Below are 24,995 nucleotides of genomic sequence, written 5' to 3'. Positions count from 1 at the left end.
ATTGGCTGCATTCCTGCTGCAGCACCCTAGGAAAGGATCTTTCCAGTCTGACCAGTTCCCCTCCAGGGCAGCTTGACACAGTTCCAAAGTCCAGATGAGAACCAGGGTCAGATGAGTCCAGACTCTATCACATAAACTCTCAAGTTAGTGATGGCGAGCTGATGGCAAAGGGCTATTTTGGGTCGATGAGGGGAGGGAATATTTGCTTGACAGCCAGTAGAAAGATAAAGGTGAGAATGGACACATTGCATGTAGGTACACATTAACCAGCCAGGGGAAATAGTGAAATGTCATTTTTTTTTTCTGAATACGTTGTATACCCTCAGTGAACTCGCAGGGCACTTTATGACCTGGTAGCTGAAAATAGCGTTTATGATTATGGTGTTTATCTTCAGCAACAGCTGGCAGATTCAGTGTGTGAGGAATCCTCAGAGATGTTTCTCTGGGGTTCTGCCAGAAGGCTGCTGATGAGAGACTGGAACAAGACTCTCCTGCACTGATCTGACATGTTGAAAACACCTTGCTTGCTTTAAACTGACATGTTGTACGACACATCCATTAATGGAAGACACTTCAGAAACCTTAATATAGAAATGTATCATAAAATGATACTAATGTTGCTCTGTATCAGCTGGATGTAATATTGTTACGTAACAATATACAATACTAACAAGTCCACCAGTGATCATGTGTCAGCATTTGGACCAGGGCTGGCTTTGTCATAATGGCACAAAATCACATTTCAGATTTAAGGTAAGTGTGGCCTACTTTGGGACTGTTTCATTGCTGTGCTCAGTACTGCCCCCGTAAGGCTGGAGGGTGGAAAACACTAACTGGTACTTGACAATGAAAACCACCATTTAAACTTAATGTGTCTTTCCACCAATGGCCACAAGGGACAACAATGAGCCCATTCAACACTTAAAAACAAGCTTGGACAAATGTCACAAAGGTGACATTAATGCTTTATCAGGATAGTATTTTTAAGGCTTTACAAGAGAAAGGGCTTCTAGGGTGATGAATAACTTGTTGGTTTGGCAAGTGTACATGTGGTTAACCTCCCTCCCACCGATAAAGAGCAAAAAAACTTGAGCTGTTCTACGGGAACCATCCGGTTCTGACTCCCACGCAGTGGATGAGACAGTCCCAAACAGTGCTAATGTGAACACAGAGAAACTTTCCTCCTTCAGCAGATGATTGTGAAAACAGCTTTCTACCTCTGCACGTGCATCATGCTGCACAGTGAAGGCAAACATCAACATGAAGTGCAGTAACAATAAGCAAAGTGGAGAACAATTAAATAAATCTGCTGGAGGTCTTTACAGATCTGTAGAGGTTAAGACAAGAAAAATTCCCCCTGTAGTCCCCCAGGATTCCACACTGTATATGCTTGTGTCTCCTTCAGTAACTTCAGACAGAGGCCAGGCAGTAGCTGCTGCTATCTGATGCAGATTTTATCAGGTTCTCACAATTCTGTCCCAGTGCAGTTGTAGAGTGCACGTGTGGAAATGTGTAACAGATTAAGGAAATAACACACGGGGGGGTGGGGGGTGGGGTGGGGGGGGAGCTCATCACGTGGCCATGGCTTGACAAGCAAAGACATGGTTGTTTCTTTTGATTTAAATTGTACATCAAAAGCAGATGTCTCTAAAGATGTATGCTCTCTTCCTTCCACAGAGAGCTGTAATTTTTCTTAACGTCAAAATGACAATCCTCCGGTTGCTACTTCAGTGTTAAATGTGGTTGTGGTGTAATGAAATGTGTAAACAACAACATTTAACTTTCTTTTGTCTCAAGTCATTTTTCAGCCTGGTGGGTGCAGATCTGTAATGTTGAAAGTCTTTTAGCATTAATCTTGTGCGTGCAACAAAATAACATCTTTCCCATTAATCTGACCAGGTATGCCCTCAAATCTCACGACTTTTTTTAAACATGACTCCCAGTGACAACACAGCAGTGCATGCATTTGTACAGTCATGGTGCCATTCACGTTATAGCTTCAGTGGACTGACTTGGAAAAGCCTGGCAGCCTATAGGTCTGAAACAGCTGGACATGTGGCTATATTGAAAGCAGATGTGGCCAGGAATGTCCACCACATGGAAAAGCTGATTGTGCCTATACCTCTACAGTAATAGGGGACCTAACAGCCAAAAGTCTACTCAAGCAAGCTGAAAAAAACTCCCTGGAAAATTGTGGGATTAAGACGATGAGAGCAGCCGCCTGCGTCGAGCTCCATTCTGCGGTTGTGTTTTGACCTTGAGGGTCTTCTAAGAACCATTTTTAAATCGAGGAAAAGTATTTTTTTCTGATCTCTGTGTTACACACAACGTCAGAACATGAAACAGCAAGAATTTAATTTTCTGCTGTTACCGTGTTGGGATTATAGCCCCACAAATACAATCCCATATGGTGCCTGTCTGCGCTGCAAATTGTCTGCAACGAAAAGAATTTCAGGACTGCTATGAGTCGTTTTTATGCCTCGTGTCTGTCTTTATTCCGATGATATCATTTACGGTACTGCTGAGTTTATGACATAGGTCTTATATGGTAAAGAAAATCTTCTGTTTTTCTATATGAGAACATGGAGACAGAAGGGGTAATAAATAGAAATGTAAACTCAAGAAGAATTCACCAATTTTCAGGCCAAAAGTTCCAAAAGTTACCTTTGGATTCAAGGGAATGCGGCTGCATGGTTCTTGAACTTTCCTTCAGATTGGATGGAGTGTAAATAGACATGTGGATGGCATATGTGTCAAGGATGTGCACACACTTTGGTTAACACCAAGCAGACTGTTCATATATATGGAGCAATGATACATATTGAATCTCTCGGCTCTGCAGCCAGAGGACCCAGAGGGGAGCCTCTAGCGGTGCAAGCAGCGCTTCAGGTACTTAACACGGTAAGCACCTCACCAGGCTCTCTAAATGGCAATTGCATCTGGCAGGACAACAGAACATTTTACCTCGGGCTCAGCGGAGAGGGATATTTATTGTGATTTGAACATGCAATCATGGAAACTTGCGAGCATACCTCCACACAAACCTCTCTGTAGACATTAGACAACCAATTTCCTTCTGCTAAACCACTTAGTGCTCTGATAGCTTCACTGCTTTTGTGTTGATCTCACTCTTGAGACGCAGAGTAAGAGATATCCACACCACAAATGCTGGGTATCGCACGATTAATGATTTTGACTTGCGTTTGGCCTCACCATTATGTTAATATTTCCAACACAACTTCCTCAGCAGGCTAGAAGAACGTGACGGCTGCCTCACTCTCAAATACTCTCGACATATTATGACGATTAACATCTGTGACAATACCATCTTAGATGACATTACAAAGTGATCTGCAGGCTGCACGGCGAAGAGAAAAGCTGTAATCTGACGGGCTTGAGAAAGTTACAGGATTAGATCATGTCTTTTAAGCATCCAGCAACATAACTGTGGTGAGTCCGAGGAGCTCATTAATAAACATTTGAAGCCTTCTCAGTGGCCAGGTTGTCTCCAACACGTCATGTCTGAGGCTCCCAGATTACTTCACAGTGGCTGTTTGTGAGTTTGCTTCAAGTTGCCTTTCAGCCACGTTCAATGCTCGCCTGCTGCATTTTTCATTTTGTGGTTCCTATTACAGGATCTTGATAAAGACACCACATGTGGCCCCACAACCAGATATAGGGAAGAGTATGGATTGTTCTCCATCTGTGGTCTGAACAATATCACATGAGACAAGAGGGGAAAAACGTTTCAATACATGTCCAGGTTCAGATCACAGAATGATGGCTCCATATCAGTGATTCCAGTCCAACACATGCTTTCCTGATCAGCCCATTCACATCGGCAGCATGCTGCCTTTTGGCTGGTTCTATGTTTAGCAGAGATATTTTCAGCTAAACTGGAGCTGATATCAATCAATCAATCAATCAATCAATCAATCAATCAATCAATCAATCAATCAATCAATCAATCAATCAATCAATGTGACTGTGGCTACACTATTCACCGTTTCTATAAAGGACAGATGAAATGACTACACACCCCTCAGCAGTCTGTATGTTTCTCTGTGAGTTGGTCACATGGCAATTCTTTGGGGAATATTCAAAATGTTGTGTTTTTCATCTGTATTGTATCTTAGAAGATATTTGTGTGATCTCACAGATGTCCACATTCTGCCCAGAGTGATAAAAGTGGAAATACAACTTCTGCAGCCTGCACAGCGGACAAAAAGAAGAATAGCCAAACGGCACACTCTATGGAAATACTGGATCTGAACACTGGTTTCGACCCTGGATAAACATTTTGTCATGCCAGGCAGAAAAAAGACTTTTGAGAGATCACAAAAATACCTGCTACTGCTGGATAGAGGTTTTTTTTTTTATTTTTTTAAGTTACATTCAGAGTGTTGAGCTAACAAATGGGCTAATGTGAAATGTGTTGCTCATCATGATAAACTTACAGAGAATCATCACCTGACTCTTCTGTCCTCATCAGCTCTGTGGAGCCTCTCAGCATCTTTCAGCTCGTTTTTTGGTTTTATGGCCTTCAACTTAACTGTTTTGGTTCAGTCTCAGTGGTCATACCAACTCTATTTCCAGCCACAGCAGACATAAACTGACAATGCCAGCAGAGAGACAACGTTGGCGTCTAGCTGGTGAACACATCCAGGAGTTGGTGGAGGCCAAAGTGGAGCTAGAAGGAAAGCAAATATTGGATGTTCATTCAATAGATGTACTCACACCACTTCAAATGATTACTTCAACTGTTTGCTAACATGTTTGATACGTGATGCGCTTTGAAACAAATGCCTACCAGATGAAGTGCGAAGCATTTGTCTTGACAGAAGTCAGTCTCTATGTGCTGGTGGAGAAATAGATTTCACAGAAATCATTTTGTAACAGAAAACTGCTGCCCGTCATCATCACCGTATAATGTTTATTTATTAAGACCTCCAATTATCCAGTCAATGAAGACACTGGATAGGCCTGAGTGTCATTAGTGGAACCAGTGAGGCTTGAGTGTGTGAATGAACAGGCCCGCGGTTTGGCCTTTCCCCCCAGAGGATGACTGCATTCATTATGTTAACAATAGGAAGAGAGGACAGCCATAAACACATCAAAATCTGAAAACATGTTCCACTCATCAACACCCAACTTATTCTCTGTCTACTAAGAAGGCCTCATTGTAAACAGACACAACAGGGGAAGTAAATATGAGACAACCACAGAAGCTCAATTATCCTCCTTAATAAGGAGACTTTCCATGGCCATTAAATTATACTCTGTTTTATCATGTGAATGCCCCTGGCACACATTTCACTTCTCAAGACAGAAGTCTCATTCAAAATGGCTTCTGAAATGGATCTAATTTAGATGTCTGGAGCAACATGTTACATAAGAATTACTGTGTGCTTGGGCGCCATTGACATAAAGAACTGGGGAGGACTGGCGATGGATGGTTGATAGTAGCAGAAAGAGTATAAGGAAGGATTTTTGCATGTCGGGAAACAATAAATACTTATTTGAATCATGAAAAAAAAGGTTGTGCATGAGTACAGTGCATTGAAAATAATTATTTGCTTTTTCAAATAGATAAGAAGATAGATACCACTGTTACATCTGTCCAGAAAATAGAATGTCATGGTATGTTGTTTATTTTTACTTGGGGTTGGAGGCCTGATTTTCTGTTTCTTGGCCAGAAGCGTTTGCTAGGCAACCAGCAGAGACTCAAGTAAGTTGCTGGTCTTCGCCAAAAGCGGTCCGACGCATAACCCCCAATTTTACACTTTGGTTTTTGTCAGTATTAGACAAACAAGATATGACATGCTTTTGTTACCTTTGGACAGAGTCAGGTTAGCTCTGCTCTCCTGTATCCAGCCCTTGTGTGCAGCCAAGGTAACCAAAGATGTGTTATATAAAAATACATATTTATATTATTTTGTTCATATTTTTTCTTACAGCTTACATGAATCAGACACTTAGACAGTATTGGACAGTAGTTTCAGAATAATGTGTCTCTTCTCTCTGTGTTAAAGTGTAATTGCCAGTTGGTTCAATACGAGATGTTTTTTAAGCGTCATTAGTGAAAAATGACAAACTTCTCAACTTCAAGACATCCTGTCAACACGATGAAAAGCAGACGGGTGTAATCGCAGTTTCATACTGAAAGGACCACTGTAATATCCATCTACTGCCTGGCAACACAAGCACAACAGTGTCCGTCTGTGAAAAGGAGTATATTTTATTCAAATATCCACATTAATCACACAAGAAGAGAATAAAACAAATGAACCATGTTGTCACAGTGTAATAGTGAACCCCGTCCCTCACGTGTCCCCCATGTGACACATGTGAATGTGAGTGAAAGGAATGAATGAAAACGGTCTATTCAGTTCAGAATTTGTAATCCGTAGTGATTTCCCTGGAAAATATTTTTTTGCTCATAAAATAAAAGTGCTGTATTACAGAAATAAAAATGTCTTCGAGGCACATGTTACTCAATACTCGATATGATACACTGACCTTTCAAAGCCAAAACAAAGTCTGTAATCCCTTTTGGAATAACAGTCTATTCAGTAGCAGAAGACGTGATCCTCAGCGGACCACTAACTGAATTCTTATACTAATCAGAGACATTCATTCACCTCCTGTGATAGGTTTTCCAGATTGTTGAAATGCTTGAAAAATATTAGGTCATTACCTCATTTGCATGATATTCAGAACAAATCGTATCCTGTGAAAAGATCAGTGACGTCAGCTGTGAAGGTGTCACCCAGAGGGACAACTGGCTCATGCAAAGCTGATCTGCCTAATAGCATACGTTGCATTTGCGGTTTCATAAATAACATGTTCATACAGAGGCATTTTTTTAGCAGCTGTAAGGACAACAATGTTGGCCTGGTGGAACGGTCCACACAGCACACAGCATTGTGTTGCAGTTTTTATCCTTTCAAAACCCAAGTGTCAACATACCAAAACTTTTTTCCCAACTTCTTAAGACTCCAACGGCCTGCTTGTAAGTGGTCCCGCCACCTATGACACAAACGTTTAAGTTTGAACTCACGCCATACATTGCGGGAAAGTCGAGATTCGTGTGATTCCTTTGATACAAACCATTGCGAGACATGATCACAACACAGGTACAATCAACACCAGTGACCACAATGTATCTTGGGTAGTGCTGTCAATCGATTAAAATATTTAATCGCGATTAATCTAATGAACTCGCCATTAATTGCAAATTAATTGCACATTTTTATCTATTCTAAATGTCGCATTAAGTATCATTTTAATACTCTTATCAACATGGAAAAGTGGATAGGCTTGCTTTGTGCAAATGCTTCTTTATTGAAAACAACAACGTGTAGTGTTATATTTCACACTAACATTCTCACTTTGAGCAGTCATTCACATTTGAGGCAAAATCAAAACATTTTAACACACACACACACACACACACACACACACACACACACACACACACACACACACACACACACACACACACACACAATAAACAGATGACAAAAATAAATAAATACTTGGTTACAGAAAAGCCCCTTCAACAGCCCCTTTTAAGGGATCAAAACAGGGTGATACAAAATAAAGTTACAAAGTGCACATCATTGTAAACTAGGACTCAGGCTATAGTGCAGTTAAACCATGGCTTAAACTTTCCTTTCTTAAGTTTCCTCTGAACATACAAGCAGTCAGACTATGATGCTCTTCTGTTTATTCACCAGAGGCTTATCAACCCAGCCTCTTATTTCTCTCCAGAAAGAATGAACATTACTTGGCTATGGCTGCAGTAAGCTTGTTCTTAGTTGCAGTATCCATATGTCTCTTGTGTTTGACAAGGAGGCGGCGGAGAATTCGCATTCACCGTGTGTTTGGCCATCAAGTGGTATTTCAGACTGGATGTGCTGCGGTGATAACTCAGTTCACACCAACAACACTCACAGACAACTTTGGTCTTGTCAGTCGACCCATCTGTTAACTTTTTGAAACTAAACTTTCCATTCAGAATCTTGTACGCATCCATTTCGGCGTTTTGCGCTTGACATCCACACAAACCGGTAGCCTACTTTTTTTCAGCTAGCGAGCAGGCGAAACCAAACACGTGCGTGGGGCGTGCCTATTGTTTTGTTTCTGGTTTCCAATCGGTTCCTATAGTTTTTCTAACGTTCACAAAGGTCACAAAGAATGTTAATCTCCCGATAAAAAAAATACACCGTTAAAATTGATTTGCGTTGTCATTTTTGACAGCACTAATCTTGGGTGATCGATCGATCCATTGGCGTGCAAATCACTACATATTTCCACTTGTGCAGAGGATCTCGGTTAAGTAGGTGGTCCCTCAGTGTGGCCCGGGACACATCCATGTTAATGTGGGCAAAGGAATGCGGCCCGAAGCAGCCCAGACCACTGCCAAGTGTGATCTGATCTCAATGCCTCCTCAATGCATCTTGGGTACATACACACCTGTGCATAGAGATGTCCACTAGTGACAGCTGCTGTCCACTGCACTGACAGCTGCCTACATGTTCGATTAACTATTATTAAGTGTCCATTATTAAGGGAGTGGTGAATAACTGAACAAGGGAACAAGGGAGGGATTGATTGGTCGGTCAGTCAGTACTGCAGTCTTCACATCCCTCAGTGCTTTACCTTATTCCATTTTAGAAAGGAATGTTTTGATACATATAAATTGTGTAAAATAAATTGGAAATCTATTTTATTTGCCCACAAATAGCATATTGGCTTTCTGATAGCATATCCTCTTTGACATTTATTTGCGTGCCACACACCAGGAATTAAAAACCGCACCATCTTTAAACTCAAGGCGTATCATGCCAGCAGGATTTATTTTTCCCCAAATGCTCCCTTTATGGAGGTATAATTATAGAATTCTCATTTCCATGAATCCATCGTAAAACCTTGCTGAACTTCCATGTGGAACAAAGGCTTTGTGCTGTGATCCTCACTGTGACGAATCAGTGCTGAAGCTATTACTGATAGTTCATCAGCTTTTGCGTTGCTCACTGGGATTAAATATTCTTACTTTCCTTTGCTCAGATATAAGCAGCCTTCAACTTTGCACCATTTCTTGGGTGGCTGAATGGTATACTCATCTGGACAAATGGAATCATTATTTGGGTGTCTGTCTGCTCCTGCGGCTTGTGCATATAAGCAGGTATGACTAAAATGGTATCTGTGGCGGGAATGCTGTGGCTAACCACAGCTATGGATGGAGAGAGGCTTCACATAAACACAGTTGCCTTGTTTTAATCCAGCTTTATATGATTTAAACAAGACAGCTTTAACACTGTATATATCATGTCAGGTTTCTCACTGGGCTTTGAGTCAACTGTCTGACTTTCCAAAGTTTACAGGCAGACCCTCAACTGATTCAACCTGTCTGTCTCTTAGCTGAATAACAGATCACTGCTTTTCATTTCTTAGGATTGATCTTAATTTTTAAAATGATTTTTGCAATCCATCATCATTTAGCTGAACTCTACAATAAGCGCAGTTTGTGACATCAGCTACCAGGCAAATGGTCTGGGTGAAAATAGTACCACCAGTTTTTAAAAGACCCACCGGAGAGTAACAGTGAATTACAACACTTCTCGCTCATTTATCACGGCCTGGGGTTCAAACTTCAGCTGGAGAGACTGTTCAGATTGTGGCCAGGATTCTTCTCAAGAACAAACACGCTGCCAACAAGAACAGCCACAGCTGGAGAGGAAAATAAAGCCTCTTTCTTCAACATGAAATGTGCTCCTTTGACTTGGTGTAACATTTTGCTGCATTTATTTCTAAAACGGGCACCTAGCTCAGCAGTTCCCTCCCGAGACTTAATGCACAATGTCACGTCCCACCTTGAAAGCTTTACTTCAACAGCGTGATCAGACAGTTTAAGCTAAAAATGAGTCCAAGATAAACTGTATGTCAACCCAAAAACTGAAAACATGTGTTTGCAACAAGTGGCTATGATTTTAATTCTGTTATCAATAATGATGATCTCCACTGAGTAGACAGGACAAAATTCTCTTTGTTTCATCACTACAATCAACCTTTTTGACAAGCAAAGACATACACAAGACACACACAAGACATACACAATGAAATGCAACACAAAGGGCTTTACAAGAGTTAAAAACAATATAAATAAAAACAGAACAACATTAAAAACCCATCCCTCCCACCCTTCGTATGTACTAACACAAACCCTGAACTACACACACACACACACACACACACACACACACACACACACACACACACACACACACACACACACACACACACACACACACACCATAAATAGTAGGAAGAGTAACAAGACATGGCAGGACGCTGAGGATTGAGGATAATGCCACCTTTGGGGCCGTCCAGTCATCATGGACTGTGAGCACAGGGGGCGCTGGCCACCCGGGCCCCCCAACCCTGACAGACCGGCAGACCCCCACACCAAGGGCACCTGCATTTTGTCCCCATAGGCAGGTGAGTCCCCACAATGTGACTTTGTAAACAAATTTTTGTCCCCACTGCGTGATAAATACCAGGTCACACACACACACACACACACACACACACACACACACACACACACACACACACACACACACACACACACACACACACACACACACAGTGTTCAAAATCAGATCAAATCAAAATCAGGTAAATTTTTTATTCCTTGGTAGTGTTTGAAGTGAACTAGGTCATGACTTCCAATTAATAGTATTACATATAAATTGATGGAGCAGGCAAACTTTTTTCAAGCTTTTTTTTCGTAGCAGTAGAACACATTGAACTTTTGGTGATCCCACACACAGCGGTTTCAGTTAAAGTGACTGGACATGAAGAGAGCAGTTCCAGTAATCAATAAAATAATGACAAAAGGCCGGCTGTGCTCTCCCATTCTTCAAACATTTGCACTTCCTTTGGCAAATTCCAACACAGTGACTTGTCCAAAAAAAAGATTGAACATGTTTTTAATGAAACATGCCGTTATGAAACGCTGCATCCTGATGGGAAGCACTGCGCTCCATATATTTTTTGGCTGTGGGCGACATATTGGTCGTTGAATGCATTTCAGATCACATGTACAGACGATTAATAATAATAACTTTCGAAACCAGCAAAGCAACCTCTTATGTTGCAGCAGGATTTGAACTCAATGGCAGGCACACAGACAGAGAGTAAGAGTAAAATAGGAATTTATTTCAATGGATAATGAAATGAGGCATGAGGCACTGAGGTAGAGATAGAGTGGTGGTAGAGGCACAGGTGAAACTAGGTGGTGATGGTTGTGCACTTGGGGGATTTTGTTGCAGGTGCTCCTTACAAGAATAGAATTAGAATAAAAAAAGAAAAGAAAAGAAAAGAAAAGAAAAGAAAAGAAAAGAAAAGAAAAGAAAAGAAAAGAAATATATAAAAAAACTAAATATAAAAAACTAAGTACTTATACTGAGAATATATATATAAAACAAAATATACAACAAAATATATATACTGAGAAAAAATAGTATATACAGAAGGGTGTGCTTTGTAAATTGAATTGGTCAAATATGTATCAGTATAATATCAGTATAAATATGTGCGATCTAACAGGCAGTGGAAAAGTCCAAGGGCCATTCAGAGGGAGGAGTTGTACAGTTTGATGGCCACAGGCAGGAATGATTTCCTGTGGTGTTCAGTCTTGAATTTTGGTGGGATGAGTCTCTCACTGAAAGTACTCCTGTGCCTGACCAGCACATCACGAAGTGGGTGTGAGACATCCAAGATAGAGACAAAACGAACTACTTAAACTCGCAGGTAGTGCTAGCAAAAGGCAGCAATACAACTAAGCAGCGGAAACAATCTGGCCTCGAGTCCTCTGCAGTCCACAGTCTTTATACTGCGCTGACTGTGACGAGTGCCAGCTGTGATGGAGCCGCCCAGTCACCTGGAGAACCACGCCCAGCCTCTGCCAAAAAAGGAAACCAGGAAACAAAGGCACACACCTCTACACAGCACACAAGAGAATAACTTCAATTCCCAAAAGAAGGCTGGAGGATAGTCTAATGCATAATCACAGCAAATGAATAAGTAAGTAAAGATAAAATAGTGGATAATAGTATTATATAAGATAGCTGTTAAAATAATTAACAGATAAACAGTAAAAGTAAGTGCTGAGAAATGCAATGAAGTTCCTCAGGTAAGCTTTTTCAAAGGACCCTTTCACCCTTGGTCTTCAGCCTTGACCGGGGAACAGGTCATAGTGGCCTATCAGAGGACCTCAAGCTACGGCTGGTGAACAGTGATCTAGAAGCTCGGCTACGTAACTCCTGCAGCTCATACAGAGCTTTGAAAGCCAAGATTAAAATTTCAAAATCACTTCTAAAAGGGACAGGCAGCCAGGAGGCTAAAATAAGGGGAGCTTAAGAGATCAGGATTTGGTTAAAAGTCTGGCTGCTTCATTTTTGGCAGAGTCTTTTGGGACATGTAAGATATCAACAGATTGTAAATTATCAAATAACTGGATCACTTAAAGTTGTCTGCCAGTAATAAGTGACCAGCTTTGGAGTGCCTCAGGCTTCTTCTTCTTCTTCTGTTGTGCTTTTTTGGTGTTATTTACTCTCCTTTCCAGGTGACCTTAATGAAATAATTAACCTACATGCTTAATCACTAATCAATATAAAAGTAATATGACACATAGATTACTTCCATAGTTTTCGTTGGTATTCAGAGAGTGGAGGTCAGTGTGTGACATAAACAAGCTGAATCTCTCTCTCTCTAAATATGATGTCTCTATGAATATAGTGCACATTCAAATATTTAATACTTGAATAGCTGGAACAGCTGCTATGTTTTCAGGGTTTTCTTCAGTTTCTTCTATTGCCTAGTAACCGTGTTTACTCACGCCTATCAACACAGACTCCCACAGGCCGCTCAGCGCTGCTACATGGACTCTGTATTACTCTCTTTGGCTGTGTGCTTATATGGCTAACTGGTTGCAGATGTGTGATAAGAAATGTAATTATGTAGAAAAAAAATCACACATTCTTCTGTCTGGTACTGAACAATAAAATTTACAATAAAGGAAAGTTACAATCAGCGCCGACGTCATTTATCACAAGATGACGAATCACTCAGGACACATTGTTCCTATCAGTGTGTACCAATAAGGCGCAAAGCACTGACAAGCACACAAAATATATATAAACATAATCATAACCGGCAGTTCGTTGTTGAAAACCTCTGACTCATGGTGATTTCGGTAAAAGAAACATCAGATAATGAGGATCCAGCAGGCCTCCTCAGATGTTACAGGCAGAGTGGGAAAGTTTCAGTTCAACAAGTCAGTCCAGTGATTCTCCACTGCAGACGTCTCGTCTTTACAGAACGATTACGGTGTCAGCTCAGGTATCAGCGTCAGAGCCCGCAGTCTGGCACGCTCATTTCCATGTTTGTCTTTTTGTTTGATTTGGTTGTGCAGCCTTAATAATTCACTTTGGACAACAATAAAAGCATGTTTGTTCTCTGCTGGATGAACAAAAAGCAGCTTGTTCTGATTTGTATGCTGCTGGTACCACCAGCCATACCAGACATTCCAGCCACCTCCAACGACAAATCCTGCACGGCTCAAAGTTTAAGCTTTTAGCATACACACTTAGTCACTGCAAAGTCCGTTATGTAATTGAAGTCTGCTGTTTCTGAGACTTTCACAGTGGCTGCCCCTCTCATCAGGGCACAGTACGAGGACAGCGGCCACCTTATAAGGGCAAAGCTACTGTGTCATCGCCGAGCTTCCCATAATCTCCAGAAAACACTCCCAGACAGAAATGGTATGTACTCTGGAAAAATGATGATTCCCGCTTCTCAGCTATCTTTTCTTCTTTGCTGTATCTGTTTGCTGTTTGTCCGTTGCGCCGTTCAGCTTTCTTGCTGTAGTTTCGTGGAGGAGCAGTTTTTGCCTGAGAGTTTTGTGTGAGAGCTGTGAGAATGCAATTTTGTTTATCTTCAGAGGTTCTTTCCACTGCAGTCACGGCTGACGTCATGAGAGTTTTGCTCGCTGAATGCATTGATAGATTGTTTCTCAAGCTGAGTCATATTCACTGTGGTTGCTGGAGATGTGCTACTGAACCGTAGCGACATTTCATTGTATTGTCTAATGCTGAATAAGGCCGAGCAGCAGTGGGAAGAGTTTAATCAAAAGCTATGTCTGCAATCACAGTCTCACTTTATTTATGGTGGGGAAACAGTGTGTGGGGGGCCGTGGAGTCAAGACTGTTATCAGTTTGATTCATCTTCAAAGACACCCACACACACACTCACACACCTCCCAAACTCTGTGCGGTGAGGATTTGCCACTTCAGAGTAGTGACAAAAAACATCTGGGACAAACAGCATCCAAGTGGAATGCACAAGCAGATCTTAACGCTGTGTGATACTATAATCTGAACGTTTACAGGAGAAGATGCTGTTTCCCGGATTTGAAAGGGACAGAATCTGCATCGAATTTGTGTGAGGGCTCCGGCGTGCCAGAGTTCATGCACTAGATTGGGTTCAGCTGCTGTCAACAGTGCCACTGTACCAGTGGATTTGATCCGAAGTGACTGGGAACTAAGTTACTTCCCCAAGGCCAGAGATAAATCTGGGATGGTGCAATACGAGTTCATTTAAAGTACACGTGTTGCTGTGAGTAACTTTTTAAGGAGAACAAGGGAAGGGAATTGTACAGTAAAGTAGGGTTTTGCTGTCCCCATCCAGATAAAGACCTTTGACATGTTATAGCAGGTGCTGTAATTAATACCACTGATGATGGCTACATTCCATTTAGGGGAGTCGGTTCCAGGTTGGTCTTCTCTGTGCTGTCTCACCGGAAGAGCTTACAGGGACACAAGAAAGCCATCATTTATGTTATTAATCACACTCCTAGTTTTCTGCCTATATCAGGTCAAAATATCTTCCCCTGCTTCTTCCTCTATGAACGCCCAAATAAACATGCCCACACACCTGCATAACCTTTGGAAAAGTTCCACATAGCCAGATTTTGTGTGTCGCCTCTCTGCTCTGGGTGTGTGTGTGTGTGTGTGTGTGTGTGTGTGTGTGTGTGTGTGTGTGTGTGTGGTTCAGCCCTGCCTTTGGTCAAACAGACACACCTGCAGCTCTTTATGACACAGGCAGAGCACTGAAGAGAGCTGGAGACTCTGATGTAACCTGCTCACTGCATTTGAACAGTCCTGACCTCGCGCCCTCACACAAACTGTTAACACGACATCAGTTCCTACTATCTCCTCACACAGCTGGTACAGCTACAACATTATCATTCATTTGTGTCTATTTGTGTCCAGCTGGCAAATCTAAGTCCAGTATTCACTTTCTTTTAGCTCTGTTTTTGGTCTTCACCAATCCCAGAGGAAAATATATTACCTTTAGCTGTTGAATGTCCACTATGTTCACCAGCAAGATGAGAACAGCACCAATCTGCTTTTGGTGGCGGCAGGTACAGAGTCATACTGTGGGTTTATGAGGGTTTTTTCACTGAAACAGCTCCCTGCTGTGTCCAGAAACTGATGAGAGTGGTGAGGGTGAACCAAATCAAAGCTATGGGCAGAAAAAACAAATGAGCTGAAAGATGTTATAAATCACAGAGCTGAGGACTGCTGAGTCAGGATTTTATTATCTGTGGATCGGATTTATTGCTAATATAAAAATATTGATGGCAGCAGCTTTATGCCAATGTATTTTTAGACATAAACCTACCAAATCAGCTAAAAATGCTAAAACATTTTTTACAGTTGCAAACTTTTTAGACATAAACCTACAAAATCAGCTAAAAATGCTAAAACATTTGCAAACTTTTGTTTTAATGAATGTAAATGAATCTTTTCTTTAATCCAAGTTATTTCACTTTCGCTTGAACAGTCTGTACCAGTTTTTTTTTTTCCTTTCCACCCCTGAATCTAACACCCGATTGCCAGGACTGAGAACCACTGATCCATTTTCAGCTGTCAGGACAAAAATTATTGCTAATGCCACAATCCAGACACAACGCAGGCTTGCACACATAATTTGCAGAGTGAAACAAGAACAGAGAGAGGGAAGAAAGACAAACAGATATTTGGGTCACCATCATTTTGCCATGATAGAGATAATAAGATAAAGGCAATACATGCAAAACCCCTCCACCCAAACTTCAGCTTCCAGTCACCCCATACTATTTACCGAAAGATGAGTTCTTTTATGATGACTTTCTTGTATCATATCTTGTTTATAAACCAGGGGATTGCATTGCAACATGCTCCAAATGTGGTGCCAAAGGGAAAGGACAGTACAAACTGATACAGCAGCCTTAAATTTGTTTGGCCACTTGTCTCGCTGCAGCGGGCTGTGTCTGTTCTTTGTCTGGGCAGGAGCTGCTGCTCTCCCATTTCCTCCTCTCCTTCCCTCCTTCTCCCCACTGAGGTAAAAATGAGTCACTGAGTCAGCAGCTGGTCTCCGTCATCCCCAGTATCGCCCAGGATTCCACAGGAGACCAGCTGCCGAATCGTTACACTCTGACAACATCACTTCCCCTTTCCCCTTTTATGGACATGCTCACCGCCGGCAGAAAGGCCTGTAATAAGTGATAAAATCTATGATTAGATTTTTGTTCCTGTCAGCCAATCTGTAATTTAAATGTTTTGTTTAATGGTGTTTGGTCTAAACAAACCCTGTGTGTTCGACCTTGAGAAGCAAAGCTGCAAATCTTTTTTTTTTTTTTTTTTCTAGTTTGTTTTCCCTAGAAGCACATTTACTGTTTGCCATAAAGATCGGTGCTATTTTTCTCTAAGAGGCCACCTACTGTACATCAGCAGGAAACGGGTCCTGACAGCAGGGCAGGGGTTCAAAATAACACACACACTCTTAAGAGACTCTTTTAGGACCTCCACATGCTGTGGCATCTTTACAGTGACTTTGCTTCCACGATGTGTTACATTAAGCATCACGCTCATTTTTCAAAAGTGATATGTGAAAGCCAAAAACATGGAGGCATAGGAAATAAGCATCCCTTTCATCTGAGACTGCAGTAGTTGTAGTCATTTAGATGGGAAAAACTGCCATATTGATACAAGGCTAGCTCCTCTATACTTAAGCACAGGAGTGGGCTAAATGCTAATGCTAGGGTGGAAGCATAGGTCACAATGGCAAAGCTACATTATGCTATGTTTAGCAGGTATAATGTTTGCAGCCTAGTTTTGCATGTTAGCAAACTGCCAATTGGTCAATTTTATTTTGGCGTTTCATCTTAAGAGTTGGAGCTCAGAGAAAACACGTGCACCGTTTTCTATTTGACTGCATAGAACTAAAATGAATCATAAAAACTAAGCGGAGGTCTCCAGTTTTGTGAGGGCTGTTGATTACGGATGAGTGGATCCCATCGTCGAATGTTTAAACCGAGCTGTTTAGTTTTCCAATTCCACTGGCTGAAAGGACAGGCAGGTCTCTGTCTCGCCCCATCTCATCTTCCTTCCCGTTTTCCTGTGAAAGGAGGTGTCGTGCCGTGTGCTGCTTATTTGAGGAATTGCTGCGGAATCTCCTGTCCCTTCTATTTTGACCATGCAGATGGTGGAGATGAGAGCTGGATCTGTCGCTGCCCACTGACAGCTCATTCTCAGTCACCGCTTTCTTTTGCTTGATGTTTATCCACGAGGCTCGGTGGAAAATGTAACGTGAATTCTTGGAGACAGCCGCATCTCTCTCCAGCCTCTCACCTGTTTTGTTTTCCAGGTGGAGTGCTGTTGGACCCACCCGAGGCCCTTTCTCCACTTCTCCCTGGGCAGTTTATCGCTCCCCCTCATCTGTCCTCAGAAAAAGAAAAAGCCAGTGGAAAGAATTAAACGTGTTTCTCCTTCTGCAGAGAGGCAGATAAAATCTCTGCATTGAATATTAATTGTTGCTTGGAGCTTGTTGTCTAGCTTTAAAAAAATCTAGCTGTATTGACTTTGGCAAGCTGTAGATGTTTTAGCATGAGAGCACAGTGCACCATTGTTTTTAGCTCAATAGTGGGCCATGTTGCCTGAAGCACAAACACTCATTGATCCAAAACATTAACTTTGAGGATGACTGGCCACAGTTCACTTCAGCGGATCATTCCTTTCCCATTGGAAGTAGTCTCGAATGACTGAAAGCTTTGCAGAATTAACCCACAGTGACTAAGTACTGAAATTTGTTAGTGTCAATAACTCCCACCCTGGACTCAGATTGCCTTCCTACATAAAGGATTAACAGGAACTAATGCATGCATGTAATCCAGTGTGACCGTTTTTAATTCTAACCATCTGACATCTCTTTTAGTCGCTCTCATACAGCCATATCAGAGCTGTATGAAGTCACAGTTAGTGCAGACTGAACATTTCCATTCCAACGTTGTCTTTTATTGTGAATAGATGAATTTGTCACAGAGGTTAACGCTGGCGTGAGTGTTCATCTAAAGTAAGTCTACAAAACAAGGACAGCAATCACTTTTATCATGTTTATGGCAGTGGATCAGCTTTAAATATTGCAGAAGAGCCAGCCACAGTGAGCCGTCACCATGTTTTCAAACAGAATGCAACAGAGCAATTTTCTGCCAGCTGGTTTACAGCTAACATCTGAATAGTTGGTACACTGGCTCTTTCACACAGATTGTACAGATGACATTAAATTTGTGCAAATCACACAAGGGCGAATATTCACTTTGCTTTCTGTCTGAGTGCATTGTTAGATGAAGAGGTTGCAGATAACAGGCTGCACACCTCCAACTTGTTGGTCATAACCAAAGAGCCTAAAAATAAATCTTAGTAAATAGATCAGATGATGTTGTAGCCTGATGTGTATAACATGAGATGTCTGACTATCAACCAACTTAGTCTTTTCCTGTAGACAGCTATTCCACACTGTTATACACCAAAATGCATAATAACACCATCAGTAAGCTTATTGACTGACAGAAGAGATAGAGAAAGCTGTGTGCAGCATGCACCCGCTTTATTGAACGTTAAGCTCTTTTACACACAGCCAAGTTGGTTATGGACAGTGACATAAACACTTGTTAAAACTGGCACAACATTTCCAAATGATTATAATTAGAAATATTCCATAGAAATATTTGCCTTCATTCCAAAAAAGGCAGTATTTCTACTAAGCTGTTTAAATGACTAATGGTGGTAGAGGCACAGGTGAAACTAGGTGGTGATGGTTGTGCACTTGAGGCTTGAGGAGGCAAGAGGCTGGACAGCATGGTATCAGAGACACTGGAACTAGAGATTGGTAATTGGAACTGGTAATTCCCACCAGAGAAACAAAAGTAATTATATACTCTCAGATAGCACCAGCAATACCACAAAGCAGCAGAAACAATCAGGTCTCGAGTCCTCTGCAGTCCACAGTCTTTATGCTGTGCCTGATTGTGATGAGTCCCAGCTGTGATGGAGTCAGCTCCCAGTCACCTGGAGAACCACGCCCAGTCTCTGCCAAAAAAGGACACACAGGAAACAAAGGCACACACCTCTACACAGCACACAAGAAAACAAATTAATTTCCCAAACCACCACACAATGCTCCTAAAACTATATTATATTGGCATATCCCACATGTCTTCATTTGAAAATGCTGCATTCAGAATAAGGCATAATTCAGAATATCCAAACAGAATATAAGAGCGGAACATAAGTGTGAGCGAAATGGGCATAAACATCCTGCAATTTTCCATCAGTCTGTCAAAGTCTGGTAAATTTGACAGCTTGTTAGAAAAAGTAGAATTGTTACACTGATTGTGGCATGAAGGCAATAGGCATGCGAAGCCTGCAGGTCTGAATGATTTGACTTTTTTGGACAAATGAATGAGGAAAATAAAAGCCTGATAGTAGACATTGTTGAGCCTCTGCATGGTGCACATGACAGCCATCTTTTTGATCTAACTGTTTGATCTCTTCTTTATTCTTTCTGTTCTCTCATATCTGAGAGTGTTACAGCCAGTTAGCTTAGTTTGCACAAAGACTGGAAACAGAAACAGCTACCTGTCTTTGTTCAAAGATAATAAAATATGCCTCCCTCTAGAGCTCTCTAATTAACACGTTTTATCTTGTTTTTTTAATCAGCACAAACACCTAAGTATAAAAATGACAATTAGCCTTAGTGCTGGCATTATGTGATGAGATATTTCTTGGAGCAGAGACTCCTAACATTGTTAAAGCATTTATTCCAAAATGTTCCCAAACTATTCCTTTAATCAAATACAAAAAGTGATACTGATTTGTGTCCAGAGAACAATATTTATCCATAACCCACATTTTAAGACATCATTCCTTGATTGGAAAGTCTGCCTCCTCATGCCAGAAACTCTGTCAGTCCTATCAGCAGATCTTTGGGTTGGATCGGGTACCAACCAAGCCCAGAATAATCTGTGTTGAGAATTACTTAATAGTTTACGTAATGACAGCTGTCTGACAGTCTGGGTTGAGTTCACATTAAACTCTGCCATGCTCTGATTGAATGCTGATTGTTCTCAAATGTAACTGTTGATCCATTAGCACAAACGATCACTTAAGTGTAATTCTTGACTCTGGATGGTTGAGCCTCCATTAACAGAAATAATGATAATCAAGATATTATTGTTGGATGTTGACTAGCAGTACACAGTATATCGTGATGTGGTCTTATGTTTAAGGGGATTTTTCTGGTTTTTGTGGGATACAGACTGGACACCCCTCCCTGTGTGTGAGCCGCACTGTGGTGTTTGGCTCCCAGGCCTACATGACACCATGCCTCTGTACACTGGCCAGACTAACTTTCCCTCTCATTTGACTTCAGTGACTGCTTTTATTATAGTCTTACATTCAATTTTGCACAGCTCTGGTGAGAAAGTGAAGAAATGAGTTCAAAGCTCACAAGGAGAGGAACAGGAAAGCTTTTTTACAGTGTCCCTGGGAGGGAAAGTGGCTCACTGGAAACTCCCAGACCAAACTCTCTGGATTCTGAGGTCATTTGGTTTCAACCTCTTCTCACCCTGGGTCTGCTCTGTCCAGGGGAGCACTTCACACCCCATTTTAAATATGCTGCAGCGGCAAGTCCACTGAGATCAGTAAATAAAGGAACTGACAAAGCTCCGAGCTGTAGGGCCGATCTTGCATAATCACCCTCAGTTAGTGCTCAATCCGAATTGAGATGAACACAAATAAGACCTTAGGGCAGCAGAACAAGCCTCAACATCTGCAGCTCTGCTCCTCTCCTCTCATCCTCTCAGAAAATATGGCGGAAACCCCATGGTTGAAAACACCGTCGCCCCATCATCTGGTCCTCTTTAACACCCGGCAGTAGATCCGCCCGCTTGGGCTCAGTTTTTGTATGATACTTCAGCTGGACCTGACAACTTGTGGGATTTTTTCATTGTTGGACCAATTTGAAGGATTTTTTTTTTTTTTTTTTTTTGACTTGACTGCCACCTCATGAAAGAGTCAATTCTTCACTTTCCAAAGGCAACAATCTGCTCGTGTTGATTCTCATTAGAGCTGACAGTGTTGTGCCTATATCAGATTGATTTAGGGCCATTCGTGGTTCAATACTGATTATGGGTATATGGAATCAATATGTAGAAAAGGGCAACTTATTATCTTATTTGGAAAAATGCAAATCATTTCACTTCCACGGCCATCTGTTTGTCATTTTTGCATGTGTGTGCCTCAGAGTGTATGTCCACAAGCTGTTGCTATGTAGAAAGTCTGTATACGAGCCCACAGCTGACCAATGGGGGAGCATGTCCAAGTTGGCAGTTGGTCAAATGGCAAGCCCAAGTCCACGGAGGACAGTGGGAGTGAGAGAGGACATGAGGAGGCAGGGAAGAGGGCTTTGAGTCACGCAGCACAAAGGAGTGATACACGCCTCTCTGCAGGGCCGGGTGACTGACTGACTGGTGTTTGGATCGGTCACAGCCGTGGATATGGCTGGAATCTAAGCCATGGCTGGAGAGACACTCCACATGTGTATACTTGACAGGAGTGTGTGCTGATGAGGCCACACTATCATTAAGTCAAAAGTCACACATGCACATTCAGACGAATGCGCAGACACATGCAGGCACAAAGGTCATTTTCTGCTTATGAACTCTTTGAAATGTGAAAATTTGAGCAGAAGCGTCTTGCACATAAAATCTCTCCTATTTAGGAAATTTTAATTTTGGCTCTTATTCAAAGTTAAGTGATAAAAGATGAATGTGTTGCTTTTTGTAATCACTGCTTATATCATTTTATAGACTTCTGTGACCTTGTTTGGATCTGAAGAAAGTGGAAAAGAGCAAAAACTGGCTCGACCTTTGATAGTTTACATACCACAGAGGAGACGAGTTATGTGGACTCAGAGAGCGAAGACAGGAGGAACTAAAGCAAACACAAGAAGAAAATCTCACCTTAATGCTAAACCCAGAGCTGACCCCATGCCACTTTCAGGTTGGAAGGACGAAGCTAAAATTAGAACAGAGGGGATATGAGAGGATTGTGTCAGATGAAAAAGATAAGATACTGACACTCTTTATTTCTCCCGTCACTTCCGGTCGGCTGAGGAAAGTAAGCCCTTTCAGATATATGTGTGTCTCCGTTCAGCTGCGTAATGCTGTCTGAAGCACTCGCTTTCTGCTGACTGCTCGCCTTCATGTCTGATCCATCATGTGCACATGATATACTGTGTCCCTGTTGCTTAAAGGCAGCTGAAGAATCAACCTGTGCCTTTCTTCACGATAACCAGATGGCCAGACGTGAAGACACAGATCATATTATTAAACTTCTCATATGAAAGAATTTTTACTGACGTGGGGGTCACAGACAGCCGAGTCTGGGACGAATGCTCATTGACCTTTGAGATAAAACGAAACAGATTTCCACAAGCAGAGGGAAACAGTTTCATCACAGTAACCTTTGTGATTTTCTTTTGAAGGCGATTGCACTAACCACAGCAGGAAGGACAGCCAGCATCCCTCTCCAAAAGTATTTAATCTTGTTCTCTTATAGGCTGGAATGTGCAGGATAGCCATGATTATCCAGACTGGGAAATCTTAAATCACCAACAGAAGCTTGCTTCTATTCTGCAGACTCACGATTTCTCCTTTCTCTCCCCCATTTGTTATCGCTCTTTCTCCCATCATGCCTTGGCCTTATTCCACAGCTATGCAGTAGCCATGTTGTCACTAGCCTTATTCAAATTTTTTGGCAGTGTCATGTTCAAGTCTTCTTTTTCCTGAATTTTATAATTTGGGCACAAAGCATACTTTTGCTTATTTTGTTAATTTATCAGTGAGGTCTGGTGTATGCGGAAGGTTACTTTTAAACCAACTAGAGAAAAGAAAATGTCTTCAATAATGAAAGCGTTTGGTTACGTAACTATATACAGTGAGCCTGTTCATAGAGTATAGGGTACAGATGATGAGGATCTTCAGAGCTTTTGATATCTGGATCCTCTTCTTTGCTTCTGCCTGGTCCAAGTTAGAGGGATCAAAATGTAGCAGCAGACCAAGTCTCTATCAGATAAAGAGGCCCAAAGACCTGAGGACAGTTGATGGACATATGGTCTCTTCTGCAGGGCTAAAAGCCCAAGAGGATCACAGGTCAGAGCTATGCTAAGAAACACTATCTGAGGTTATCAGGACATTTAAAGAGCTGTTGTGGGATATCATTAGGGCAAAATATCAACTCTTGATTACATAGCTTTTATGAAAATGGATGGCTCTTTCAATTCTTGGGATCACTTGAACAAAATGTCCATAAGTTGCTTCTGTGTAACTGCACTCTCTGTCCTGCTACTGTTCCCTACATATGCACTATATCCACTACTGGTCAGCACGTGTTAAACACGTGTAAATAGCTCATGGGTTTTGGGGAATCAATCAAATCAGCAGAATTCTCTCCAAAATATGTGCGATTATATTTAGGATGCAATCCAAACTCACCACTACCTTTCAAAAACACAAACCTACTTTTAAGTCTGATCTGTTCTCTGTCCACATGGTGATGTTTAATTGAGATGACATTGGAGCAAATGGCAGAACACGTTTGAGGTGGCAGGAAAAACACAGCAGGCTGCCATGGGACTGCATATCCTATATTCTGTTGGTTTAGGTTTGGTGGGAGAAAAAATATTGAAGTCAGTTTTTAAAATGAATCTTGTGCACCTCTTTACTCTGGAGCTTACATAAAGAGACGGCGACCACAACATCCCTCCCTTTCCCGCTGCAGCTGTAGGACTCTCTGTCTCAGCCACAGCGCTCCAGCCTCACTAGACATCTCGAATGACTGCTGTCAGCAGGGTCATTAAGTCTTTCAGTCTGCGTATGTTTAAACAAGCTCCTCTGGTGGCCAGTGGCCACACAAAACCAATTCCCAGCCACGGGATGATTTGCTTTCCCTCCCCAAATTCATGCCTTGGTCCATTTAATGGGTGGTCAAACATACTTATTGTAAGGTTGAACAAACACTCAAAGTCATTTCAGCATCTCTGGCTCCTTGCAATGAAAATTTTCAAAAACTGCAACCACCTGTTTCTGTTATCACCTCAGAGTAATGTAATACTGTCAGTGCGGGGCTCGCATTTGCTTTTGAGAAATTCAAATCCTTGCATCATTTCGGATTTTACAAGTCTGAGAGTCTACAGCCATGCTAGCTGCTCTGTGAGGCTGTAATTAGGCACAGTGGTGGTTTGACCGAAATGTCAATGTGCTGACAATACAGGCAGCAGTATAATGTTCATCATCTCAGTTTAGTGTGTTAGCATGCTAACATTTAATTAATTTCAGCAAAACATAAAGTGCAGCTGAGGGAATATCATCATTTTTGCAGGCAAATTGGACCAATAATAAATCTGACAGTGGCACTAGAGGAAAAGTCAGGGGATCACCAAAAGTCAGTAGTCACCAACTCCTGAGGTCTATGAACATCCATCCAAACGTTCATGGCAGTCCAGGCAATATTAGTTGAGATATTTTAATATGAACCAAAAGT

At 41.7% G+C, this 24,995-nt stretch overlaps 1 protein-coding gene across 1 annotated transcript in view; it reads left to right on the top strand.

Moving 5' to 3' along the window:
* Window positions 1-13,743: 13,743 nt before the first annotated feature.
* Window positions 13,744-24,995, top strand: part of LOC139342505 (KATNB1-like protein 1) — a 34,970-nt gene continuing 23,718 nt past the window's right edge. Inside the window, exon 1 of the mRNA XM_070979637.1 lies at window positions 13,744-13,832. The gene's annotated coding sequence lies outside the window, so the exon portion shown is untranslated. The remainder of the gene's footprint in view (window positions 13,833-24,995) is intronic.

The sequence above is a fragment of the Chaetodon trifascialis genome, chromosome 14, assembly GCF_039877785.1.
Source record: "Chaetodon trifascialis isolate fChaTrf1 chromosome 14, fChaTrf1.hap1, whole genome shotgun sequence".
Taxonomy (NCBI): Eukaryota; Metazoa; Chordata; class Actinopteri; order Chaetodontiformes; family Chaetodontidae; genus Chaetodon; species Chaetodon trifascialis.
Note: the sequence above shows the minus strand (reverse complement) of the source record. Positions and strands in the feature narration are given on the sequence as shown.